The sequence below is a fragment of the Oryctolagus cuniculus genome, chromosome 13 (genome assembly GCF_964237555.1).
Source record: "Oryctolagus cuniculus chromosome 13, mOryCun1.1, whole genome shotgun sequence".
Taxonomy (NCBI): Eukaryota; Metazoa; Chordata; class Mammalia; order Lagomorpha; family Leporidae; genus Oryctolagus; species Oryctolagus cuniculus.
The window spans coordinates 74,733,844-74,760,718 of record NC_091444.1 but is presented as its reverse complement, the minus strand read 5'-3'; the positions used below and the strand labels follow the sequence as shown (position 1 = coordinate 74,760,718).

Genomic DNA, 26,875 nt, shown 5'->3' with positions numbered 1-26,875 from the left:
GATGGGCGGCTTTACCTGCTCTGCCACAACACTGGCCCCACATTGCTCCCTTTTCATCCTGAAGACCTAGCTGAACAAGGAAATCCCCAGCGCAAGCACCAGAACCAGGCTGTATGACTATGAGGGAAAAAAGTCTTCACTTTTCCATGTTTTTAAAATTCCCACCTATACCAAGAATCAGGCTAAGATTCCAGGCTAACCTTTGTGCCAGGTGCTTTGGGGCTCATAAACATTGTGAGGCAGATATTATTTATTTATTTTTAATTTTTTTTTGACAGGCAGAGTGGACAGTGAGAAAGAGAGAGAAAGGTCTTCCTTTGCCGTTGGTTCACCCTCCAATGGCCGCTGTGGCTGGCGCACCACGCTGATCCGAAGCCAGGAGCCAGGTGCTTCTCCTGGTCTCCCATGGGGTGTAGGGCCCAAGCACTTGGGCCATCCTCCACTGCACTCCTGGGTCACAGCAGAGAGCTGGCCTGGAAGAGGGGCAACCGGGACAGAATCCGGCGCCCCAACCGGGACTAGAACTCGGTGTGCCGGCGCTGCTAGGCAGAGGATTAGCCTGTTGAGCTGTGGCGCCGGCCTGTTCTTTTTTTTTTAAGATTTATTTGAAAGACAGAGTCACAGAGAGAGGCAGAGACGGAGAGAGAGAGGTCTTTCATCCGCTGGTTCACTCCCAACATGGCTGCAACGGCCAGAGCTGCGCCAATCTGAAGCCAGGAGCCAGGAGCTTTCTCCAGGACTCCCACGTGGGTACAGGGGCCCAAGGACTTGGGCCATCTTCTACTGCTTTCCCAGGGCATAGCAGAGAACTGGATCGGAAGTGGAGCAGTTGGGTCTTGAACTGGTGCCCATATGGGACGCCGGCACTTCAGGCCAGGGCTTTAACCCACTGAGCCACAACGCTGGGCCCCATATTCTGTTCTTAATACTTAAACATTTCTGTGTTCAGGAGGCACTCACGATTCAACTCTCATTTCTTGACCGGTGTCTAGAAGTTTCTTCCAGAACTTTCCTTCCTTAGCTCCAATGCTTGCTTTACTTTCTTCGTCCTTACACATCCACCTTGGCAATCAGGTGATGCGAGTTATGGCAGAGGGAGAGACTTGAGATCAACCCACTTTTTTCTCCTTATTTAACTCTTTGCTGGAATTTTAAGTTCTCCCTTTGTTGATTAAAGTGCTGATGATTAGTCTTCACTTATTTTAATAATATTTAGTGTTTTCTTCCATTTTAAAAGATGCAGATGTTTATTATGGAAGACTTGGAAACTTTATAATAATACGCAGAAGTAATTAAGGGCACCTACTATCCTGTGATGTGGGGATAATTTGAGTATTTCTGGAATGTATATATTATGCCATTTGCAGTCTTACAAGATTATATATTGTGTTAAATATTTATTTATTTATTTGAAAGGCAGAGTTACAGAGAGGCAGAGGCAGAGAGACAGAGAGAGAGAGAGGTCTTCCATCCGCTTGTTCACTCCCCCAGTGGCTGAAACGGCCAGGAGCTTCTTCCGGGTCTCCCATTTGAGTGCAGGGGCCCAACAATTTGGGTCATTTTCTACTGCTTTCCCAGACCATAGCAGTGAGCTGGATTGGAAGTGGAGCAGCCGGGACTCAAACTGGCGCCCATATGGGATGCCGGCACTTCAGGCAGTGGCTTTACCGGCTAAGCCACAGTGCTGGTCCCAATAGTATATTTATTTTTAGTAAGTTAGGAATTAAATTTTAGTTAGCATCATTATTTTTACATGCCATATAACAAGTATTTTCTTATGCCAAAAATATTTTTCAACAACAGATTTCTTAATTGTAGGCTCATAATTCTAATATACTAAATCATACTTTTTTGCAGTAATTCCTATTTATGAACCTCTTTCAGTTTCCAAATTTTTGTTATTAATAAATAAAATTCAGTGCATCATCCTTTCAGGTGGAGCATTCCAAAAGGTCAAGCTTATCATATTTGTTTTAGGAAATTTAGAAGATGCCTAAGGAAGAGAACATGTAAAAGAATCAGCCATAATTTGCACCCCTAAGAGCTGGAAATTGTACACTCTTTCAATCTTTTTCTATAGGGGTGTGTGTGTGTGTGTGTGTGTTTAAAAAGAATGGGTCCATTTGTTTAGTTGTTGATTCCTGATGATGATAGCTAACACATAGTCTGTGTACTATTCTAAGTGCTTTATACAGGTTAATTTATTTAATTGTTTCAATAGTCCTGTGAGGTCATATTTTTATAAATGAGGAAATAGAGGCATAGAAAAGTTAAGATTGGAAATGAAGAGCCAGGATTCAACCACAGAGTAGCTCCTAATCTCCTTCACCTACCACATGTGTGGGCTTTGGACAATAGACTCAGGCTTAGAGACTTCTCCCCTTGCCCAAGGCTAGAGTCTGGGTTCTGTTTGACTTGGAATTCTGGGCTGATTGTTTGCTGCCTAGCTGCACTCCTTTGGTTCTGCGTCCCTATTCCCCGAGGAGACAGTGTTTGGCCCCCTGCCCTGTTAAACGTACCTGTGCAGTGTTTTCTTTTCTTCAGGTCTATGCTCTGTTAATCTGATAAACTAATCTCAGCTAATGCTCAGTAATGGGCTAGTGTGCAGCCCCTCTAGGGTAAAACCTTATTTGTATGTTAAAGGGGACTTTCTGGAGATTTCTGTTGCCTATGTGCTTGGGAAGCTGGATAAAGAGATTTTAGGGGTCAGGATGTTGTGTGATTTTTGTGCACCTGGGTGTGTGATTTAAATGAGAAATCTCTCAAATCCCTGGCCTTTCTATATTGAAATAGATTATTAACATTTAAATCATCCTTTAAGATAGCTACTCATTGATTGGCTTCTGTATTGGTAAGTATTTTCCCTCCCTCCCAACCTCCCTCCCTGCCTCTCTTCCTTCCTTCCTTCCTTCCTTCCTTCCTTCCTTCCTTCCTTCCACAAAAGCAGTCAGAAAGTATTCCCAAAAAAACAAAGTGGTAAGTTAAGACTGGAAAAGCTTATGTTTGGGAATCTTAGCAATGAATTCAACATTTAGAATGAGCAAGTGGACAATGCGAAGGGTCAAAAGGTGTTTTACAACCTAAACTATGAGAACGAGCACCACACTAGAATACTGGGTCGTCTTACAGCAGAGTGTCATGGTAGTAAGTGCTCTTGGCTCATCTTCCTCTGCAGTGCTCGTGAGAGATTCATAATGGGTGTTTCTATTTGGCAATTTGTAAATATCAGCTGCTTTTTTGCTCAAATAGGGAACATTTCTCTCTTATGATGGACGTGGCCATTTTACACTGTAGGTAAAACTGGTAAGAAATAAGCACCAGGAAAACAAGCGGAACCCCAGTTCTCTTCACTCTCATTCAATGGCACATTTGAGGGGGAACTTTGGAATGATTTTGGATGATACAGGAAGTCAACACAATTTCTGAATGTCGGTCTTCTAGACTGTTCCCCCAGCAGCCACCATTTTGCTGGGCATTGTCTTTAGTTACAACTTTGGGTAGAAGGGCAGGAAGTGCCAGGGAAAAGAATTCTTTTGCATTTGTATCAACAAATCTCTCAGCACTGCAGGCATTTTCCACTTATTTTTTTCATTTTTAAAAAAATTTTTGACAGAGTTAGACAGAGAGAGAGAGAGAGCGAGAGAGAGAGCCAGCCAGAGAGAAAGGTCTTCCGTCTGTTGGTTCACCCCCAAAATGGCCGCTGAGGCTGGAGTTATGCTGATCCAAAGCCAGGAGCCAGGTGCTTCTCCTGGTCTCCCATGCAGGTGCAAGGCCCAAGCACTTGGGCCATCCTCCACTGCCTTCCCGGGCCACAGCAGAGAGCTGGCCTGGAAGAGGAGCAACCGGGACAGAATCCGGTGCCCCAACCGGGACTAGAACTGGGGGTGCTGGCGCCGCAGGCGGAGGATTAGCTTAGTGAGCCACTGTGCCTGACTATTTTTTGCATTTTTGGTAAGTTAGTTTCTTAGACCCCTAGGAACCAAAAATCAACATTTGCTTCTCTTAGTTCTGAAGAAAGAAAACCCTCAATATATGGTGATTCTCTAAGTATCAAGCCATTGCATCCTCAGTACAAGCTTAGTCTGAAACATGTTCCTTGTTGCAGTAGGTGCTGTATTGTGCGGTTGCAAGGGGACAGCCCACTCCTCCCTGTGGATACATCTGAAAGTGAAGAAAGGCAATGAAACAGAACTTCCAGAGAACACCCTTGTGATTCTGCACCCCTTCTCCAAATCCAACCCATTGAAGGTATTATTGATGTTATGCAGACAGAAACCCGGTTAATCTGCCATGTATGAGCAGGTTAAAGAAGTCCTCTGTTAACCACTTCATGAATTTCTAAGCATTACAAATTCCCCAAGAAAGAGATTGTTTTCTCAGCCAGATCAGAGTGTCTCCCCCTACTCCCTTCTCTCAGTCACTGAGCCCAAACGGGGAATTCCAGGTGCTGAGGAATCTCCCAAGTATCTCCCCGTTTCCTTGCAAGTTGTCTGCACAATCGGATGCTCTGTGATCCCAGGATAGGTTCCAGCGATGAGAATCAGGCAGCTGGCTGCTCCATCTGAGCACGCCACAGGCTGTGGACCACCTGTCTGCCCTCTTTTACTTGCAAAATGGAAATCTCTCTAAGCTCTATCATCTTTGACATTGCTGTAAAAAAACAGTTTTAGTGATAAGATGAGCCAAGCAGAATGGCACTATGGGATGTGTGGCAGGGATGTATTTTTGACCCCATATTTTAAAACTTTCGATGCTGCAGACATATCTAAGTAAAGTTGTGCCTGGCCTGCTAAAAGGGAAGATTAATATCCAATAAATTACTTTCCCAAGTCCTCAGTCCTGAATTTCAGTTCTTAATGCCCACTACTATACTCTGTCCTGGAAAATCAATTCATCTTCTTATTCAATATTTCCTGCTTTTTTTGACGAAGGTGTTTTTATTTTTATAAGTGTCTCAAAGGTTCTTATATATGATGATATAAAATACATCATCAATATTTGAATGTCTCTATCAAAGTCAAGGAACTTTCTTCTCTGGATATTTAAAAGTAGAATGCAGTAAGGGATTATCGTTTGAGAATTATTTTGATCCAATCCTTCCTGGAGGCAGTAGAATTAATTTGACCTTTAAATGGCTACTTCAGACCTTTACTTCTCTAAAAAACATAATCTGAGTCAGGTAAAAATCTCTGCTAAAATGTGATGGAATGCGTACGGCGGGCACTTAAAAGACAAAGTAATCAAAGTTACAAAAATTGTAGCCAGATCAGAATTAAGAAATATTTCCTTTTTTGATTTTCTAATTTAAATCTTGCTATGTGATCCTGAGAAATATTTTGGGTTTTATTAAACATTTCTTTATCTATAAAATGGTAAAAAAGATTTGTCCTTTGTGCCCTTGAAGGTGGTATGATGTAGAGGATGGGACTTGAAGGTTTTTTTAAATGTAATTTTTATTTATTTTTTTGAATTATTTATTTATTTGAAAAGTAGGATGATGGAGAGGAGAAAAAAAGAACAAGAGAGAGAGAGAAGACCCAATTACTTGAACCAACACCTGCTGCTTCCCAGAGTGCCCTGTAGCAGGGAGCTGGTATTGACAGTAGAGCTGGGACTCACATCCAGGCACTTTGACATGGGATGACGTCTTGTAGCTGCTAAGCCAAATGTGTGCTCCTAGGACTTGAATTTTAAAGTTAGGAGTATCTGAGCTTAAGATTTATTTTATTTTTTTTCTCCTTAATATTTAGGTAGTCAGGATATTTCTTTAATACCTTGGAACTTTGTTTGACTCATTTTTAAGATGAAGAAACCGTATTTTCATCTTAGTGTTACTGGAGATGCAACAAGATTGTAGTGAAGAGCAGCTGGTAGAGACTAGAATGCATGCTGAACTAATGACAATTTCTTCATCCACTCTTTCGTTTCCTAGGCTGTGGCATCTAATCAAGATTTTAAAAATTGCAATAGTAATACTCATGCAATACTTACAAGATACTATGTAATCTGCTAAGCATTTTAACATGTTATAGTAACTGTTTCAAGTCTCAAAATGACTCTACGAAATACTCATAGATGACACTACCACCTCAGTTGTTTATAGATGAAGGAACTAACATGCAGAGAAGCTAAATTACCCAACTAGCATCACGAAGTTAGGGAGTAGAGAAGCTATGGGTCTGAACCTAGGCTGTCTGGCTTCTGGGATCCCAGTTCTAAGTACTACACACTCAATCACCCATATGCATCCTGGACACCCCTATAGTGGACAGGGCCAATTATAGTTCAAAGGCCCTTTGAGCAATCTTGTCTTGGGGTTTGAATTCACATAGGATTCTTGGTGAAGTATGTTTGTAAAACACCAAAAAATTATATTGATGTATGTTGTAGAATGATATTAGCATATCTCAAGGAGACATTTGATATGCACATGTTTATTTTATTTCTCCCAGAATGGTGTGTGTGTGTGTGTGTGTGTGTGTGTGCATGCAATATGGTGAGTCTCAAAAATTCTTTGCCCACATAAATCTTTTCAAAGGAATACTTGGTAGTGCTTTTGCGATGCACAGTGCAATACGTAAGTACATAGGGTTGACATTGTGGCGCAGCAGGTGAGGCCACTGCTAGTGATGCTGATTCCTATATCAGAGTCCTGATGGCTCTGTTTCCAACTCAGCTTCCTATTGATGTGCTAGGGAAAGCAGTAGATGATGGCTCAAGTACTTGGGTCTCTGTCACCCACGTAGGAGACCAGAATGAAGTTCCTGGTCCCTGGCTTGGGCTGGCCCAGACCTGGCTGTTCCAGGCTCTAGGGGGAGTGAATCAGTGAATGCATGATCTTTCTCTCTATGTCTCTGTCTCTGTCACTCTGCCTTTCAAAAAAAAAAAAAAAACATAAATATATAAAAGATATGTAAGCCTGGTATCCAAGTGTCTCATATGACAAATAGAAAAATGGATGTCTGTACATGGAATGGGACTTGTTCAAATGGCATACAATTAATTGGTAGAAGAGTTAGATAAGACTCAGGCCTTCAGCCTCCAAATTGTGCACTCCTGCCATTACACCATGTAATAATATTCTAGATAATAGTGCTTAAGATAAAGGATCACAGTATTATTTTTCCAATGCTCCTTCCTAATTCACAGAGTACATTGAATAGAACTGATATGAGTCTTTATGTTGTAATAGTTTAGGTTTTTTTTAAAGGAGACAATGATACTACTAAGTGCATAATTAATATGGTCCAGGATAGCATTATTTTCCTCTTACTCTTGCTTCAGAGGCTACATGTGGAGTTCTTAAAAGCCAGACATCTGCCTCAGGGCTGGCTGTTGGTTGGCTATCATGCTTTCAAGTGCCAGAGATCACATCTCTAAAGTGCCCTTCAGATAAGTGGGTCATCTGGGTACAACGACTTTGGAACACAATTCTAAAATCTTTGAAAGATTCTTCACCCGGCCAGAGATTTGAATGTTACACCCACATAATCTAACACAGGGTTTCATATAAACGATAACAAAGATTGGACAATGCAGGCAGGTCAAATATGAAGGAGTTGAAAAGAATGACGGTGATGCTCAGAGTTTTGTACATTGAGCTTCCCATATGCTAAAAACAAACAAACAAACAAAAAACAGATAAAATGGGATTTGATTTGAATCAGTTGCTAGCCACTCTCAGCCTGTTCCTATGCACAGTCAGACACCTGGTTCCAATGTACCATAATTCTTCTTAAAGATAATGCGTTCACGCCATGTCATCATTAGGATCTGTTGAGTATCCTAAGATTCGGATGAGAAGAAACTCCAAAGTTTAAATATTGGCTCATCTTGAACTGACACTCTAATTTCAGAGGAAGAGTAAATGCTTACGTTAAAAGGTAAGTAAATAAACAAATCAAGTAAATGAAAACAGGCCACCTCCAAGATCTTGATTTCTGGAGGAGAGATTGAATAGGAGTGTCGGGTAATCCTCTGCTCCCCATTCTTCTCCTGTAATCACTGCGGGTTTACAGATGTTTTTCTGCAGCTCCAGTGGGCAGCTGGCTCTGTAACTGCAGGCCATGGCTGGGAGAAGTCTGCTTACAACGATATATTTGATATGCAAATGACAAGGCATAAAACGGAGCTGGCTGATAAGACTCAAGACCAATTTCAAGTGAGGGTCACAGTGGGGGGACGCACAATGATCAAATTCATGAATTAGACTTGTGTCTCCCCTTCCTTTGTCAAAACAAAATATTTATTAATTAAGCCAAAGAAGGCTAGTGTGTAACTGATGAGCAAATTAGCACATCAAAACCTTGAATAAGAGTTGGTGAGAATAGCAGCCCAGCTCAGGAAACTGGAAAAAGAGAAGGAAACTAGATTTTTACCGTTTATTTTGATATTAATCAAGTAGTAGCAGCCAAGTGATTTTTCAAATCAGAGGCAAAAATTTCATGTAGCAAAATTGCCATTAATCAATATAAAATCATTGTTTTTTTTTTTTTTAATTTGTAGGAAAGATAGCAGTTAAAATACAGAAAATGGACAGGAAATTTGTAGTAATTGCCACCTAATTTTAACTAGTTCTATTCACCTACTGTCATCAAGTATACACAAATTGCAATAGGCTTTAAAACATAAACAAAATAAGCACAAAAATGGTAATATAATGAAACTGCTTTCTGTGGAGATTCCTTTACTTTTCTTAATTTTCTAGTCCTGGAATTTCAGAATTTGTTCCTCTGCACTGCCTCCTCCAAACTTCAAACTTCTAGTTAGAAGGTTTGTAGATCTGTTGTTTGTCTAAAGCCAGTTCCTTGGGATCCACACAACCAGGTGAGGAAGGAGTTCAGTAGGATTTGCATTTTCAGTCCAGCTGAGCAGCCAGCCAAGACTTCTGCTGTTTGCAGACTCCCCTGCTCTCTTGATAATCTTCTCACTATTTCTTTCTGCTTATTGATAGCCTCTTCTTTTTGTGTTTTTAATCACACACAGAGGCAGAAGTTAGCAAGTCACCTCACTATTAGTTTCGATTTCTATTTTCAGTAAAATGAGTATGGAGTTTCCAATCTTGATTCTATGTTTATAATCATCTGAGGAATCTGTAAACAACACCACCAAAAACACAACCACACCCTTACCCCAGAAATCATGAGCCCAGGCATTGCGAGAGAGAGAGGGAGAGAGAGAGAGAGAGAGAGAGAGAGAGAGAGAGAGACCAAGAGGTCTTCTACCTGTTGCTTTATTCCCCAAATGCCGGCACCAGCCAGTATTGGTCCAAGCCAAGCCAGGAGCCAAGAACTCCATCTCTGTTTTCTATATGGGTGGCAGGGACTCTCTGCTGCCTCCTGGGTGCACTAGCAGCAACCTGGATCAGAAGTGGAGTAGTAGGGACTCGAACCAGGCATTCCAATAAAGGATATGGGTGTGTCCTAAGTGGCAGCTTCACCCACTGTGCCACAACATCTAGCCCAGCTGCTAATTTTAGAAAAGCTCTCAGGGGTCATTGTTTAGTTTCCAGGGTAAGACACTGGTTAAGATGCTTCTTTCCCACCCCTCAGAGTGCATAGGTTCCATTTCCAGTTCAGGCGTCTGACCCCAGCTTCCTGCTAAAGTGGATCCTGAGAGGCAATGGTGGTGGCTGAGGTAATTGGGTTCCTGCCACCCACACTGGAGATCTGAATTGAGTTCCTGTCTCCTAACTTTTGTTCTCCGGGAAGGAGCCCCAGTCACTGGGGGTGTTTGAGAAGTGAACCAGTAGATGGGAAAACTCTCTTTTTATCTCTTCTCTTTGTCTCTTTGCCTCTCAATTGACTAAGTAAGAATTAACTAAAAAATTCTTAGATTTTTGTGTATAGTTAGGATTGAGGGCCACTTGTTCTCCACAATCTTTCTATTTGAAGCGCAGTAAACGATTCTTGTTCTTGAATCACGCTTCCAAATACATTTATAGATCTGTATAATATTAAAAACCTTTTCTGAATGACCAGAAACAATATACATATAATATACATTCATTTCTGGGTATCAAATCCTAAGTTATACTCAATCCCAGATATTCTCCTTTATTCAACTCTTAGATCAAGACTCTATCACTCCATCAAATGTTACCTTTTGCAAAGCTGTAAATTAAATCTTAGGCTTATTGCTATTTTTTTTCCAGAGTATTTTTAGAAGTTCTTATTGCCCTTCAATTTATTCCCCTGTGCTGTATGAATCTAGAGAGAAGGAGATTTGAATGGTTGAGGCCAACAAAGAAACAGTTAAACAAAGAAAATTTTTTTACATTAATAAGTACTTAGAGAAAAATGGTATTTGAGCATTGACACCCTACAGTATATGTGGATGTAGAAATTATACACCTTATGTAGCTTCTTTGTGATCCTGGCAGCGAAGTAGAAAAATTCACAGCTTGCATAACTTTTCTAAGACTGAGGCATTTCATAAAGACATTTTAATGTGCTCTTTCATATACCTGAATAGAACCTGGGGTGAATTAAGAGAAAGACTATGAATGAGGAGAGAAAACATGGCTTATTTTATTACTCTTATATCTTAGGATAAGAACCAGTATTTTTTTCTTTTTATAAAGAAAACATTGGTTAAGTGTTATCAATAGAGGGAAGAAGAAGAAGGTCAACTCAAATTGACATGAAAATTTTAACCTTTCAAGTCTTAGATATGAGGTCTGGGACTACAGCTGAAATGAAGATTACACGGAGTAGCTTTGAAAGGTAGGCTTCAGAAAGGTAACCTCAGAGGCCGTGGTTAAGGCCTGTACTAGGAAGAGCAAAGTGATGTTCCAGAGGTTTGTTCACTTCCTAATTCCCAGAACTTATAAATATAAAAAAGGGAGTGAATATCATGTAATAAAGCCAAGAGATGACTAAGCATCTTGAGAAAGATGAGCATAGATTATCCAAGTTGGCTCTGAATGCAATCACTTGTTTCATTATGAGAGAGGTTGAAGGAGATTAGCTAGAGAGCTACACAGAGAAGAAGGCAGTGTGAAAATGGGGGTGATGGTGGTGATGGAGAGGAGTGATGCAGCCACAAGCCAAGGAACTAGCAGTCACTGCACATTGGAAGGGCAAACAAGAGATTCACCCCAGAGAACTCTGCAGGGAATATGGTCCTGCACCAGCTTGACTTCCTCCTTCCATTCTTGAGAACTGAATTGAGAGAATACATTCCTGTTGTTTCATGCCCTCACCTTTGTGATTATTTATTTACCACCCCCGGGGCCTGATGTGTAAAGAAAAGACAGGGTGCCTAGTATCCCATTTTGGGAAGAGAGTTTTCCTCTCTTTTTCTAAGAACACCAGTCATATTAGATTAGGGTCTGCTCCGCTAACCACATTTGAACTTGATGACTTTTGTAAAAACTCTGTCTTCTAAAGGAAGGGGCTAGGACTCTGACATATATGACATATCTTTTTATTTGCATTCTGAGTGAGGGGGCACAATTCAACCATAAGACCTGGTAACTGAAGAAGACTTAGAAGAGTCTCACTTGTTCTCTTCCGTCAACTCCTCTTGGTGCCTTTGCAACATTTCAGGGTTTATTGGATTTAATCTCCTTTCTTGTATGGCTTGCAATGGAGCTGAAGATAGTCAACAAGGCAGTGTGCATAATCAGAGGTATCACATTGCTTACCCTAATTGGATAAGTGAATCACCTCCCCTGGATGACTTAACATTTCCTTGGTGTCTCAAATAATTTTGGAGGAGTAGAGAAGACCGACAAGGGTGGGAATTGTATCTTGTAGATGTTGGGGCAGCAGTATATCCTTATTTTAGGAAGGCAGTGGTTGTAAGAAAATGTCACGTAGAAGTTTCATGTTTAGTGTGAGAGGTAGAGTAGCTAGAACAAAGAGAAAAAGAACCCTTTAGAGCTTGGTCAAACTTCCTGCTTTTGTCCAGGGCTAGAAAAAAGTTAGAATACAGGGTTCTTATTTGTCCCTTCCTGGTAACCCAAATGTTTATTTTTCATTATGCAGTATTTTCCTATACAGTGCCTTGAGGCCTTTAGAGGATTTCCACTCGAAAGTCTGACTGAATAATAATTGATTTTGAAAGCACAAGTCTAGTTCGGAATGGGAAAGGCATTGAAGCTACAACGTGATCAAGAAAGAATGAAAAGAAATGGAAGCCACAAGCAGAGACTGCTGTGTGGTTACTGACTGCAACCTGAGGGCCATCATTTATCCACAGTATCCCTCATGGACACGTGTTAATGTTCCCTCATTAGGCATTCATGTGGGTTAAGCCTGGCAGACACATAAACACTAGAGGAGCAGCAGGAAACCCTGGGTTAGAATCCTGAGACTAACATTTCTTAGCTAGTAATCTAAGGGAATTTCTTTAATCATTAAAAAAGGAATAATTAGTGTTTACCATCACAAGGCCATTATGGGGGCTGGAGAGGTGGTGCAGCATGTGAGAGCCCTGGCCTGCGGTGCAGGCATCCCATACAGGTGCTGATCCAAGTCCTGGCTGCTCCACTTCCCATCCGGCTCTCAACTGTGGCCTGGGAAAGCAGTAGAAGATGGCACAAGTCCTTGGGCCCCTGCACTCACATGGGAGACCTGGAAGAAGCTCCTGGCTCCTGGCTTCGGGTCGGCACAGCCCTGGCCATTTTGCTGTCATTTGGGGAGTGAACCAGCAGATGGAAGGCATCTCTCTCTCTCTCTAACTCTTGCTCTCTGGCTCTTCTTCTCTTTGTAACTCTTTCAAATAAGTAAAATAAATCTTTTTAAAAGCAGGTTATTATGAGGATTAGAACCCATCACTATTAGTGCCTGTCCCATGGTAGGAGATCTGTGTATCTGTGTATTTTTGTTCTCTCCTCCATTCCTCGTGGAAAGTGGTTACATGGGTCCAGGATGTTTTAAACTCCAAAGATTCTAGAAAAAGTGGCTTATTAAGGTACAGATACCTTAGACTTGATATGAAATAGTCCTCTATTATTAAATTTTTCATTATGATTGGAGAGGGTAGAGGCCATATAGAACCTTCAGGGAGGGATGAGTAGCAGTGGCAGGAAGATGGGAAAGGGATGCCTTGGGTATTAGAAAGTAGAACTTGTGGACTGAAAGGTGTAGGGAAACGGGCTTGGGTTCTGGAGATGAGCGAGTTTTATAATATTCTTTTGGAACAGAAAAGCCCTATTTAAAAGTCCTATGATGTCACTTCTAAGCGGGCTGGTGCCTTAATCTTGTTAATGAAGTACAGAAAAAATTGAAATTATAAATTTTATTAGTCTTCATGGTTTCTGTAAGACATTAAGATCATTTCTATTCTCCTGTAGTTAAATCATAGTTGACTGACAAATTAAGTGGTCTAATTTGTGACTGGTTTAAATAAATGTTCAAAATGTCTAGTGGACAAAGAGAGAACTAAGACCTGCTATTCTCCTGATATTAAGAGAGCAAATTGTCAAATTGGGTCACTTTGATCTTATCTAATGCATCCACAGTTGTGAAAGCTTAGTCTGATTGCTGCGTATCAACAATATTAATGTGCATATTAACTTTTCTATTCCCAAGGACATGCTATTTGCTTAAGTAATAGGCTTGGTCTTGATCAAGGGTTTCATGAAGCAGAAAAATATTAACTGAGCCTAGTTGATTAAATTAAAGTGAAGTAGGTTTTTTTTTTTTTTTTTTTGAATATGGCTTCCTCAATGATGTCTGGCGTTTTCGTATAAATAACTGATCTGTTTTGAGAGGAGCAATTTTAAAGCTTTTCATCTTACTATGGGACATCACCACAGTCATTATTTCACACTCAGTAGGGACTGAGAGTGTAGATGTGATTTTTGAGTGATCGTGTGCTATGATTTCTGATACTTGTGGAATGTCTACTTTGCTCTCAGTCTGACCAATTCCTTGTTTGACCATCAGGCAAGACAGCTGTGCCACGGGAAGCCTTCGGCTGGAGACTTGGCCTTGGCTGGAGAGGGCTGGCTGTTGAGCTCGTTTAGCGGAGTGTGCAGCATTCACAGTGCCTGTCTCTCAGGGAAGGAAAAGGCACGTTGATCAGAAAAGCAGGACAGCTACATTCCCACCTTAGAGCGGTGGAGGGAAAGGAATTTAATGACATCACAGGTAACTCCTTCCCTAATCATCTTAGTGAATTGATGCTCAGCTTTCTTCTTCATGCCTCAAGATGCAGTTTGAATAGGATATTTGATGCGTTGATTTTCTGAGGCAATCACAAGCCATAGATGGTTGGCCCCTAGGTTTTACATCTCATCATCACGTACTTAATTCAGGACTGACTCAGTTAAAAGTATCAATTACCTAGGGGAATTTCCGAAAGCCCTTCTGGGTTCTTTAATTCCAGTGTTAGCCAGGAACGAATTTATTTATCTAGTAATGCTAAATATAGCAGCTTAGTATTAAACGAAAGACATCAGAAGCAGTTTACTTGGAGATTATCAGCTGTTTATTCTAATCGGGTAAGTAATGAGAGAGAAACTTCACGAAGTGTCTCGAGGAAGATTTTCTTGTGGATTTTCTTTCTCTTCGACACATGCAGGTCTAGCAAGACTGCTTTGCACAGCTCAACTCCTAGTGTTCCAAATCTCTGTCCAGGGCAGAGTCAGGCAGAAATGTGCTGGTATTTAGAAGCTCCAGAGAATGTTTCTAGACCTTTCACTCACAGAAGGACCCAAAGCCATACTCTTTCTTTTCTCTATTTAAATGTTGGAACACGAGTTGGGTGGAAATGGCCGTCACTATTTTAAGCGTGGTCTTTCCCAGGAATATTTGCATCTTATTAGGGAACCGAGCCCTAAACCAAAGGCATGAATTTTTAATGTTATAATTTCTGGCATTAAGAAATGAACTGAGAGGTAAGTTTTGACAGCTGGGTGAGCTGCCTCTCCCTAAAACCACTCCAGGCCTATTTGCTAGGCCAGCCTTAAATGAAAATAAAAGCATTTGCAGAATTTATGATGGTACAAAAAATGATGGTGAGGGATGCATTTAGCAGTTTAGCGTAGTAATGACTATTAGGTTCCTTATTTTCCTTTTAAAATTTTACTTTAAATGTTCAATCTCATTTTTTCCTTAAAGAGTCTCAAGGTCTAGAAAATTGCAACTTAAAAATAATCATAATAAAATTAATGAAATTGCAAAGGATTATAGTAAAACTAACCCAAGGAATGAAATCCCATTGCCAGATTATATTTTATGACTAGGGGTTCAGAAAAATATAGATATTATAGTAAATATTTCCCCAACAATTTGTAATTCTATTTTGATAGAGGGTTGAAGCGGGAAATAGGTTGTGTTTTCAAGGCCTGGTGCCAATTATTCCAAAAAAGCCAAGAATATTAGCTTCTTCTTCTTCTTTTTTTTTTTTTTTTTTTTTTTTTTGGACAGGCAGAGTTAGACAGTGAGAGAGAGAGAGAAAGGTCTTCCTTCCATTGGTTCACCTCCCAAATGGTCGCTATGGCCAGCACGCTGCGCCCATCCGAATCCAGGAGCCAGGTGCTTCTCCTGGTCTCCCATGGGGTGCAGGGCCCAAGCACTTAGACCATCCTCCACTGCACTCCCTGGCCACAGCAGAGAGCTGGACTGGAAGAGGAGCAACCGGGACAGAATTCGGTGCCCAATCGGGATTAGAACCCGGGGTGCCAGCGCCGAAGGCGGAGGATTAGCCAAGTGAGCCGTGGCACTGGCTAGAATAATAGTTTCAATACCATCTATTTGTTAAAAGACAATTGTTATTTCCAGTCAAAGTTAGGTATGTTGGAGTTGGAATTTTTTCATTCAGGGCCTATCAGGATGCCTTTGCCAATGGAAACAGGTACTTTTGGAAGTCTTTTGCAAATGTTGGGGTCATGGTTCACTGAAATGCATTTCTTTCTTCTCCTTGTCCGCGCTGCGAGTTTGTGAATGGACACTTCTGGTGGAAATGTGAAAAGAAGTCAATAACGAGGGAATAAAAGAATTGTGACTCATCTCATTCCCAAACTCAGAATTTCCTGTTGAGCTTATTTAATTGAGCAGATACTCCAGCTATTCCAGTATAAGTCTGACTTTGGGTTTTTTTTTTTCAAAAAATCCTGGCTAATTTATCTAACATTAAAGGGCAATTTTGAGGATAAAGAAACAAACTAAAAAAAAGAAGTCTCTGCTTTTTTTTTTTTTAAGATTTATTTTAATTTATTTGAGAAGTAGAGTTACAGACAGTGAGAGGGAGAGACAGAGAGAAAGATCTTCCTTCCGTTGGTTCACTCCCCAAATGGCCGCAACGGCCAGAACTACGCCAATCTAAAGCCCGGAAGGAGCCAGGTGCTATTTCCCAGTCTCCCATGCAGGAGCAGGGGCCCAAGGACTTGAGCCATCTTCTACTGCTTTCCCAGGCCATAGCAAAGAGCTGGATTGGAAGAGGAGCAGCCAAGACTAGAACTGGTGCCGGTATGGGATGCCAGCACCGCAGGCAGAGTATTAACCTCCAGTGCCATAGCGCCAGCCCCAAAACTCTCTGCTTTCAAACATAAAGTCCAGTAGAGGAGAGAGGCAAGCCATTAAGCACTGTGCAATGTGACTGATACTATCTGGATACGGGAGCTCGGGGGAGAGGAACTGGCTGCCCTTTGGGCTGAGGCCAGAGGCAGTTTTCATACTGCATTCAAGAATCATCTCTACAGGGGCCATCACTTTGGCGTAGTGGGCTAAGCCTCTGCCTGCGGCACCTGCATCCATATGAGCGCAGGTTTGAGTCCTGGCTCCTCCTCTCCCAGTCCAGCTCCCTGCTAATGCACATGCAAAAGCAATGGAAGATGGCCCAAGTGCTTGGGCCCCTGCATCCATGTGGGGGACCCGGGAGAAGCTCCTGGCTCCTGGCTCTGGATCGGCGCAGCTCCGGCTATTGTGGCCCTTTGGGATGTGAACCAGTGGATGGAAGACCTCTCTCTGTCTGTAACTCTACATAAAAAGAATATATATATATATAGTTATATATATATATAAAAGAATCACCTCTACTACATGGTGAGCTGCATGAAGGCATGGACATGTCTTTTCACTTTCAGCCCATAATAGGTACTCAAAGAATATCTATTGTTCTTAAATATAGATGACTAAGAGAATAAATGTTAATCACTAGGATTACAGAGATGAGCAAAACAGATACTGTTTCTGCTCTCCTGGATCTTCACGGACAACTGACAATTAACAAACTATTCATTAATGGAAATTCCCCCACACACTCTGAGGAAAAGCATGGGGGGCTATGAAAAGGGACAACAAGGAAATTAACATGTCTGAGAGGTGGAGAGTGCTATCCCTGACTCTTGGATATTTGGGCTGGGGGCAGAGGGGTGGGCAGAAGTTAGTGTGTGGGGAGCAGAGGGCAGAGTGTACCAGGCTGAAGATGAGGTGGTCAAAATGGCACAGGTTGGTAAAATTCAGGACTGAGAGAATGGTTGTGCTGTTACATGGTGGCGTTCTGAGATAGTTTGTGTGTAAATGGTGCTTTGAGAATGTAATGGTTAGTTAAAACCCTAGCTCCAGGGGCTGTCGGTTGCTCCAATTAAAACTTCACATTCTAAGGCTGGTTAGCTAGAATTACATCAGAGAGGCTATGCTGAAAGGGCAGCCAATATGGTATACTTCTGTCATCAGTATCTTAGTCAGGGTCTGGGCTTTACAACTTAAGCTAAGTAAACACCAGGGCTGGGTTTTATAGGGAAATGAATAGCATTTTAGTTAGTATGATGAATGTTAGAAATGGGCTCACTGGTGAAATTAAAGTTATGTGGATTTGGCAAAATATTTTAGATGCTCTTCACACTTCCATGAACAGATTACAGAATCCAACAAAACTGAGACTGTCCTTGGGGATGCTCTCCAGGGCTTGAATCATTCCTGGCGGATCCATTTGTTACGAGAATTTCTGGTTGTCTGGTCCAACCACAAGGATAGCAGAATGCTGCCTCTGAAATGTTGCTGTGTCAGCCTTGATCGATCTTTTAAGCAATGAGTTAAAGTACCTAAAAGGATAGAGAGGTAGGACCTTACATGATACGATGTACATTCTCTTCTGCTTGCTATAATGGGTTAAATTATGTTCCCTGAGACTGAAATTCATATGTTGAAACTCCAATATTCCATATCTCAAAATACGTCTGTCTTTGAAGATAGGGCATTAAAAACAGATAATTCATGTAAAATTAGGTCATATCCAAGTAGCCAGTGTCATTGGTGTCCTTGTGAAAGGCAAAGAGGACACAGACAATACACAGATAGTGGGGTACCCTAGTAAAGTCCTGGAAGGAGGGTAGCCATTGGCAAGCTGAGGAGAGAGAGAAGATCTCAGAATGAAGCCAATCCTGCTGACACCTTGATCTTAGACCTTAAACTTCCTGAAATGTGAGAAAATAAATTTCTGTTGTTTAAGCCATCTCGTTTGTGCTATTTTGTTTTGTCCATATTAGTGAACTGATACTTTACTAATGAGAATGATGCAATAAACGACCATATTTATAGCCAGTCGTGGCCTTTGATTTCGATTTTCATTTTAGTCTAGTAGTAAGGCTGTGGGTAGCAGCTGAAGTTACTCACCTCAAAGAAATTCAATGCTTCCTGTTGTTTACCCTATGGAACATGATGATAGCACACAAAAATCTTGGCTTAGATCAGTTCACAAGAATAGTCATTGAAGAATAGTGACTCCAAGTGAGCCTGGGGCCATGTTGAAAATTAATTTTGAGTTTTTTTTCAGATAGTTTTCTTTTCTTTTTTCTTTTATTTATTTGAAAGGCAGAGTTACAGAGAGAAGGAGATGTATACATATATAGACAGAAATTTCCATCTGCTGGTTCACTCCTCAAATGGCAGCAATGGTCAGGGCTGGGTCAGACCAGAGCTGGAACCAGGAGTTTTACCCAGGTCTCCTATATGGGTGCAGGGCCCAAGCACTTGGACCATATGCTGCTGCTTTCTTAGATGCATTAGCAGGGAGTTGGATCAGAAGTGGAACAGCTAGGACTTAAAGCAGTGTCCATATGGGATGTTAAGTGGTGGCTTAACCAGCTATGTTGGAATGCAGGCCTTGCTATTCTAGTTTTCTGCTTAAAAAAGCAACATCATAAAATTATACTTTAAAAGTTGACTCTGGTTCCTGTGTGGAAAATGAATTAATTGTCATCAAGAATGGAGGCAAGAAGACAATTCTGAAACTACTGTAAGAGCTTAGGAAAGAATGACGGTGGATCAGTGTAGTACGGTAGCAGTGGAGAAAGAGACTAAGTTAGAAATGTATTTTTAGGAGGCCAGTGCTGTGGTGCAGCAAGTTAAGCCATGGCCTGCAGTACTGGCATCCCATATGGGTGCTAGTTCGATTCTCATCTGTTCCACTTCCAATCCAGCTCGGGAGGTGGCCCAAGTTCTTGGACCTCTGCACCCACATGGGAGACAAGGAAAAAGCTCTGGGCTCCTGGTTTTGGCCTGTCCCAGTCCTGGCCATTGCTGTCATTTGGCTAGTGAACCAGCAGATGGAAGATTTCTCTCTCCCCCTACCACCTGTCTGCAATTCCGACTTTCAAATAAATAAATAAATCTTTTAAAAATGTATTTTGGAGGCAGAGTTTTCAGGAGTTGGTAATGAATTGGATGAACAAGTACAAATGTAATAGGTGTCAGGAAGGACTCCTAGGTTTGTGGCAAGAGGCAATGGATGAATTGAGTTGCTACTAATTCAGATGAAGACAAGCAGAGTGGGCACGAAGAGCAGGAGTTCAGTTCTAGCCCATTGAAACTCGAAACCTCTACAAGATATCCAGTGGAGCTGCCAAGTAAGTCTTTGACTTCACAAGGTCTGAAGTGGAGGCTGAGTTGAGAGTCATTGGCATGTAAGAGGATTTCAAAACCATGGGAACTGATACATCCTCCCAAGGAAATATTGTCCACTGAGCAACTGAATTTGGAGATGTAGTGCCCAATTGCTGTTGGCTGCCTTGGATGTAAATTATCTTCCAAATTAAAAATGAGTGGCCAAGAGCATGAACTGCTACTGAGAAGCCAAGTAAAATAAAGATGGCTGTCCACTGAAATTTATTAATATGCATGCAATCCATGAGCCCTGTGAGATGCTCAGTTACTGTGCAGTGGAAGATGAGCCAGTAAAGACAGTTTATAAGGACAGCTATTTTTTAAAATTTTATTTAAGGAATACAAACCTCATATATTTCCTATATGCAGATTTAGGAACATACTGATACTTCCCACCCTACCCTCTCTCCTGTCCATGCTCCCAGCCTTCTTCCTCCTCCCTATCCTATTCCAACTCTAATTTTTACAACTATTATTTTTAGTTTACTTGATACTCATAAGATTAACCTTATGCTATAAAGAGTTTAACAGATACTACGAAGAAAAACATTAGTCAAGACTGGGGCTATAAATGATTATCATATCTCAAAGAGCCAATTTCACTCCAGTACAATACATTTTAGGTGCACTCTATTAGTTACTACAGATCAGGGAAAATATACGGTATCTGACTTTTGGGACTGGGTTATTTCACTAAGTATAATGGTTTGCAATTACATCCATTTTGTTGCAAAAGAAAGGATTTCATTTTTATTTTTACTGCTGAGTATTATTCCATAGTGTATATACATCATTATTTCTTTTCTTTCTTTCTTTCTTTCTTTCTTTCTTTCTTTCTTTCTCTCTCTCTCTCTCTCTCTCTCTCTCTCTCTCTCTCTCTTTTTTTTTCAGGCAGAGTGGATAGTGAGAGAGAGAGATAGAGAGAAAGGTCTTCCTTTTGCCGTTGGTTCACCCTCCAATGGCCGCCACGGCTGGTGCACTGCAGCCGGCGCACCGCGCTGATCTGAAGGCAGGAGCCAGGTGCTTCTCCTGGTCTCCCATGGGGTGCAGGGCCCAAGCACTTGGGCCATCCTCCACTGCACTCCCTGGCCACAGCAGAGAGCTGGCCTGGAAGAGGGGCAACCGGGACAGAATCCGGCACCCTGATCGGGACTAGAACCCGGTGTGCCAGCGCCGCAAGGCGGAGGATTAGCCTATTGAGCCATGGCGCCGGCCACCATTATTTCTTTATCCAGTCATCAGTTGATGGACATCTGGGTTGATTCCATATCTTAGCTACTGTGAACGGAGCTGCAATGAACATGAGGGTCCAGATAACTTTCATGTGCTGATTTCATTTTGTTTGGGTAAATTTATGGATGACTGTTTTAAGAAGATTGGCTGTAAAGGGAAGCAAAGGATGATTCCTAAGAAAGAGATGAAGTCCAGGTTGAGTCTTTGTATTTTTGAGGTGGAAGTGTCTGGTGCATACTTAGCAACAATGCTCAAGAAACTACACTGGATGAATGAATCAATAAATAGATAAATAAACTGAAAATTGAAGGATAAGTAGGATTAGCTGGTGGGTGAAGCCTTGGAAACTTTTCTAGGGAGAGAACACAGAAGAATACAGTAACAGAGGCCTGATAGAATGTGAGTAATTTCATCTGCTAAAAATATGTCACATACATTCTTGGTGCCCTGAAAACTTTTATTATAAACCTAGAAGAAATATTTGTAATTGGAAAAATACATGAAATAATGGTATGATGTCAATGTTTTCAGCATGGCCTTAAATGCAAATAATAGCTAAAATATTTTAATATTTGTAACCAACATCTCCCCATTTATTGAGATTTTATAGAGCAATCTTTCTATGTGTTATTTTATGTAACCCATGTGAGAAATATGGAGAAACATACAAGAAGCACTTTAGTTTGGAGATGTCACAAGCAGAACCTGAAACAAGACTTGTAAGCTGGTGGTTCGTTTGGGAATTGACTCCCGGACTTGGAAGTGCAGGATTAGAGAGTGGGACAGCAACAAGAGAAAGACAGTGTGAAGTTGCTTCAGGCTTGTCCTGCAGGAGAGCTGGGAGGCAGGGCATTGATCTGGCAAATCCTGTCCCCTATTGGTTTGCCCTGGGAAGGGAGCAGGGTGGGGACATTAATTCCGTGTGAATTTTTAGACTGTGCTGTTGCATGAACTGAGTGGCTTCCAAAGTCTTTGGAGAAAGCCAACGGGCAGAAAAGCTGCAAACACCAAGGCTTGTGCCAAGCTGGGACACCTATGTACATGTATCACAGCTGTGCTGAGGTCAGGTGCAATGGACCTCACAGATGTGGCGTGATAAACACCTGCTCCAAGGCCAGCTGCCCTTGTCCTCATTTTTAAGATGAGAAGATTGATGCTCAGAAATGGCGGTGGCATTGCCAAGCCCCCACAAGCAAGGCGGGATTCAGATTTTGGTGTATCTCACTCCCAATGCTATGTTACCTCAGACCTATCCCAAAGAACCCACAAGGTCAGTATATTTTACTGCATTTAATAAGGCTGTCAGCTATACTGACAGTCCGCTGAAAACATCATAGATAGTGTGGTGGGATTTATGCATCACTCTCAACATGTGGAATCTGAAAACAGGATCTACTAGCATTTTGGGGAAAACATATTTAAACTATGAAAATGTTTTTCTCTCCCTCTTTCCCTTTCATTCTCCTTTGAGAGGTCTAAGATACCTGGTTGTCTTGCTTTAGCCCAAGACTGCAGAGTGAGAAAGCTCTTTTTCTGAGCCCTGTTAGTCTGTCAAGAGCCTGTTGCCAAAGGCATCATTTCATTTGCCCAGCTCGTTGGCGGTGTCTCAGGAAAAGTCTGACTTTCCCGAGATATCCTGCCTGATTCCCAGTGTGGAGGGGTTTAGAGCTCTCTAACAAGCCTCTGAACCTGTTTCTAAAGCCGACTCGGTTTGCATACTAAGAATCCTTTGGGATTTTGTGGGGCTAGCTGTCCTGAGCATGTGCAGTGGCTGCTATTCCAAATGAAAGAACTAGTTTGTTTGTGTTTTAATTATCTCTTCTTACAAGATCTACCCAGCAGTATTTGCTCCACACGGCTTGAAAGAATTTAATTAAACAAACAGAAAAAAAAGCCCTCGCTTTTGTTGTTGTCGTTGTCGTTGTTAGTTGCTGGAAAGAAATCAGACTGTGATTGTGCCAGTGCATGGAGATATTTTCTCTTTTTCTTGTGAAGAAACTGCTATTAAGGCTAAGGACATAAACACTTAGAAGCACAATGCATTTTTTTTTTTTTTTTTTTTTACCGTATGCAGGATCTCCCTATTTGCAAGGGGCCAGAAGAGGACAACTTCCAAGAGATGAACATCCTTGCTTTCCATGGAAAGCACCAGAACTCTGCAGGCGAATTGAAATAGAATGAGAGGGCTTGTGAGAAATTGGAATGCAATTTTAATTCTCAGGAAAGGCTGTTTAGAAATAGCTGCAAGGGCCGGAGCAGCGGCTCGATAGGCTAATCCTCCGCCTGCGGCGCCAGCACCCCAGGTTCTAGTCCTGGTCTAGGCGCTGGATTCTGTCCCGGTTGCCCCTCCTCCAGGCCAGCTCTCTGCTGTGGCCAGGGAGTGCAGTGGAGGATGGCCCAAGTGCTTGAGCCCTGCACCCCATGGGAGACCAGGAAAAGCACCTGGCTCCTGGCTTTGGATCAGCGCGGTGCGCCAGCCGCAGCGGCCATTGGGGGGGTGAACCAACAGTAAAGGAAGACCTTTCTCTCTGCCTCTCTCTCTCACTGTCCACTCTGCCTGTCAAAAAAAAAAAAAAAAAAAAAAATAAAGAAAGAAAGAAAAAGAAAAAAGAAATAGCTGCAAGGAGCTGGGTGCTGGAGCCCTCTATACTTTTTGAGCCCATCTGGTCTAGCTGTTTAGAGGGACAAGGGAGAAAAGGGACAGACCAAGAGGGGTTATGTGACCAGCTGACAGTGGCATCAAACTTTATTAGCAAATGAACAGACGGTTTTCTTCATAACAATACTATTAGCTTAGTGTATAAAAATGAGAAAATACATAGGAGTAAGTAATCCATGAGACTTCCTCAAAGTTCTGTCATTTATCAGCAGAATATCTAGAAGATCTTACTCTCTCTCTTTTAATCTTTTTTTATTTCATTTTCTCACTTTTTCTGAACCTTGGCAGAGGACGAGAGAGTAGAAGAAAATCAAGGAAGACCTGGAATGTGTATCTGCAGTTTAGAAACTTGTTTACTAGAGAAGAAGGGTAGAGAGAGTCCCAATTCTTTTTATTTGTTTCTTTTAAGATTTTTATTATTTATTTGACAGGTAGACTTACAGATAGACAGAAAGAAAGACAGGGAGAGATTTCTTCCATCTGCTGGTTCACTCCCCAAATGATCGCAACGGCTGGAGCTGTGCCAATCCGAAGCCAGGAGCCAGGAGCCAGGAGCTTCTTCTGGGTCTCCCACGTGGGTGCAGGGGCCCAAGCATTTGGGTCATCTTCCACTGCTTTCCAGCCGCCCATTATGCCACAGTGCCAGCCCTGAGAGCTTGATTCTTAAGAAGGATTCCAAACCCAGCACACTTTTATTAAATGTGCATCCCCCTGTTCAGGATCTTTGTTGGCATTAAAAAAAAGAGAGCTTGTATCTTGTTGTCTTCAAAGCACTTGTCATTTAGTTGGCTGAACTGGGAACACCACTATATATTTTAAAAATACTGATTTCTGAGGCTACCATTGTGGTGTGGCTGATAAAGCTGCCGCCTGCAATGCTGGCCTCCCGTATGGGGTCTGGTTCATGTCTCCACTGCTCCACTTCTGATCCAGCTCCCTGATAATGTGCCTGGGAAAAGCAGAAGATGGCCCAAGTCTTTGGGTTCCTGTTATCCATGTGAGAAACCTGGAGGAAGCTTCTGGCTCCTGACTTCTGCCTTGCTGTTGTGGCCATCTGTGAAGTGAACCAGTGGATAGAAGATTGCTCTCTCACCTCTTTCTCTCTTTCTTTCTCTCTCTCCCTCCATCCCTGTCTCTCTCTCTTTACCTCTTTCAAATAAATAGCAAATCTTTTTTTTAAAAAAATCACTGATTTGTTTTGAGATATTTACATATTTGAGAATTAGGAGATGCTAAGTGAGACAGAAAAGTTAAATTCTCATTCATTTTCAAATTGTGCCTAGTAAAAGTCTGAGTGGTATTTAAGAGTTGGATAAAAGAACAGGGGCCAGCGCTGTGGCATAGCAGGTTAAGTCATTGCCTATGACACCAGCATCCCATATGGGTGCCAGTTCGAGTCCTGGCTGCTGGACTTCTGATCCAGCTCCCTGCTTATGGCCTGGGAAAGCAGCAGAAGATTCACACCAGAGACCTGGAAGAAGCCCCTGCCTCCTGGCTTCAGCCTGGTGCAGCCCCAGCTATTGTGGCCATTTGGAGGTTGAACCAGTGGGTGGAAGATTCTCTCTCTCTCTCTCTCTCAATTCTTCCTTTCAAATAAATAAAATAAACATTTTAAAAAAGAGAGAACAGATATATCTCTTGGGTATTTCTCTTACTTGCTTATTTCTTATGAAATTCTCTTCTGTATCACATCACTCCAGATGTCAACATATAGATATTTGTCTCTTTACCATCTTAGATTTGTTTTTTACATTGAGGTAACATGCTTTTTCTTTTTTTTTTTTTAAGATTTATTTATTTACTTGAAAGGCAGAGTTACAGAAAGGCAGAGAGAGAGAGAGAGAGAGAGAGAGAGAGAGAGAGAGAAAGGTCTTCCATCTGCTGGTTCACTCTCTAGATGGCCACAGTGGCCAGAGCTGGGCCGATTCAAAGCCACAAGGCAGGGACTTGTTCCAGGTCTCCTATGCTTCTACTGTTTCCCAGGCCATAGAACTGGACTGGAAGTGGAGCAGCTGGGACTTAAACCGGTGCCCACATGGGATATCAGCACTGCAGGCAGCGGCTTTATCTATAACATCACAGCACTGGTCCCTTGAGGTAACCGTTTATAAGTCACTTACGATTAAGGTTTTGAGAATTGATAAAGAGATGTTTGATGTGTCCATGAATTTGTTAATTTCTTCATTTTCTGGGTATTTATTGAGGATCCATACATTTTTAGGAACAGAACAACAAAGCACTGCCCTCATGCAGCTTACATTTGATGACTGACTTTGTAGTGCAGAGCCAGTGAGAAATTGTTTAAACCTCCTCGTTGCTGGAGAGGCACACTGTTCCTCTGTGATGTTCTCTCAAGAATATTCTTAAGACCTTTAAAAACACTTCCTCCTTGCACCTGTAGAGATGCCACAGTTTCCATCAGCTTTAACAGACACAAACGTCTTCAAGGCAGGCAAGACTTAGCAGCTGTTGGGAAGGCAGTGAGGGCCTAGTGGATTCTATACCAGATAGGCAGTCTGGACCAATCACGTGTGAGAGAGGTGAGTTTTGATTGAAGGATGATGTCAACTGGCGGGGACCATAGAAAGACCATCTTAGAGTCATGGTCACGGTTACGGATGAGGAAGGGGATGCAGGTGACACTGTGCAAAGGGAGAAGGAAGGTAAGATTTACATAAGGAGAAGGGCAGACAAGATAAACGCAAATAAAGGGAGCTTTAACAGGTCCATGGAACATATGTGTCATGTGAAAAGGGTTCATGGATTTCAACATGTTTTTTGACACCAAAATCAATTTATCTTTGAATTCCCTTTTTCCCATGAACCTTTTGAAGTACATTCGTAGCTTTATTGTTGGCTGACCCTGATCCTCCAATGCTTTTTTTGGTCAGCCCTCTCAGCCATTGTTTGTCTGAATGGCAGGAGAGATTGTTAGAGATCGTTTAGAAGATTCCACACTTGACTGGTTGAGCTGCAGTTCTAGTTGAAAGAATAATGCTGTATGTGAGGAAGTAGCTTCTGCATTGCTCTCAAAATACATATCAAATTTCATTTTTTATTAAAGTTCCACCTCTCACCATATACAAAAATCAACTCAAGATGGGTTAAATACCTAAACGTAAGCTGTGAAACTATGAGACTGCTA

The 26,875-nt window shown here is 41.8% G+C and overlaps 1 long non-coding RNA gene across 2 annotated transcripts; it reads left to right on the top strand.

Annotated features, from left to right (window-relative positions):
• Nucleotides 1–2,461: 2,461 nt before the first annotated feature.
• On the top strand, nt 2,462–15,072 carry LOC127483583 (uncharacterized). 2 transcript variants are annotated; one of them, XR_007910011.2, is made up of 3 exons: nt 2,462–2,851; nt 4,109–4,248; nt 13,896–15,072. It is a non-coding gene; the product is annotated as an uncharacterized lncRNA (long non-coding RNA). The 2 variants fall into 2 exon arrangements; XR_007910008.2 differs by having other exon boundaries at nt 4,106–4,248; nt 13,896–15,071.
• The last annotated feature ends 11,803 nt before the right edge of the window (nt 15,073–26,875 follow it).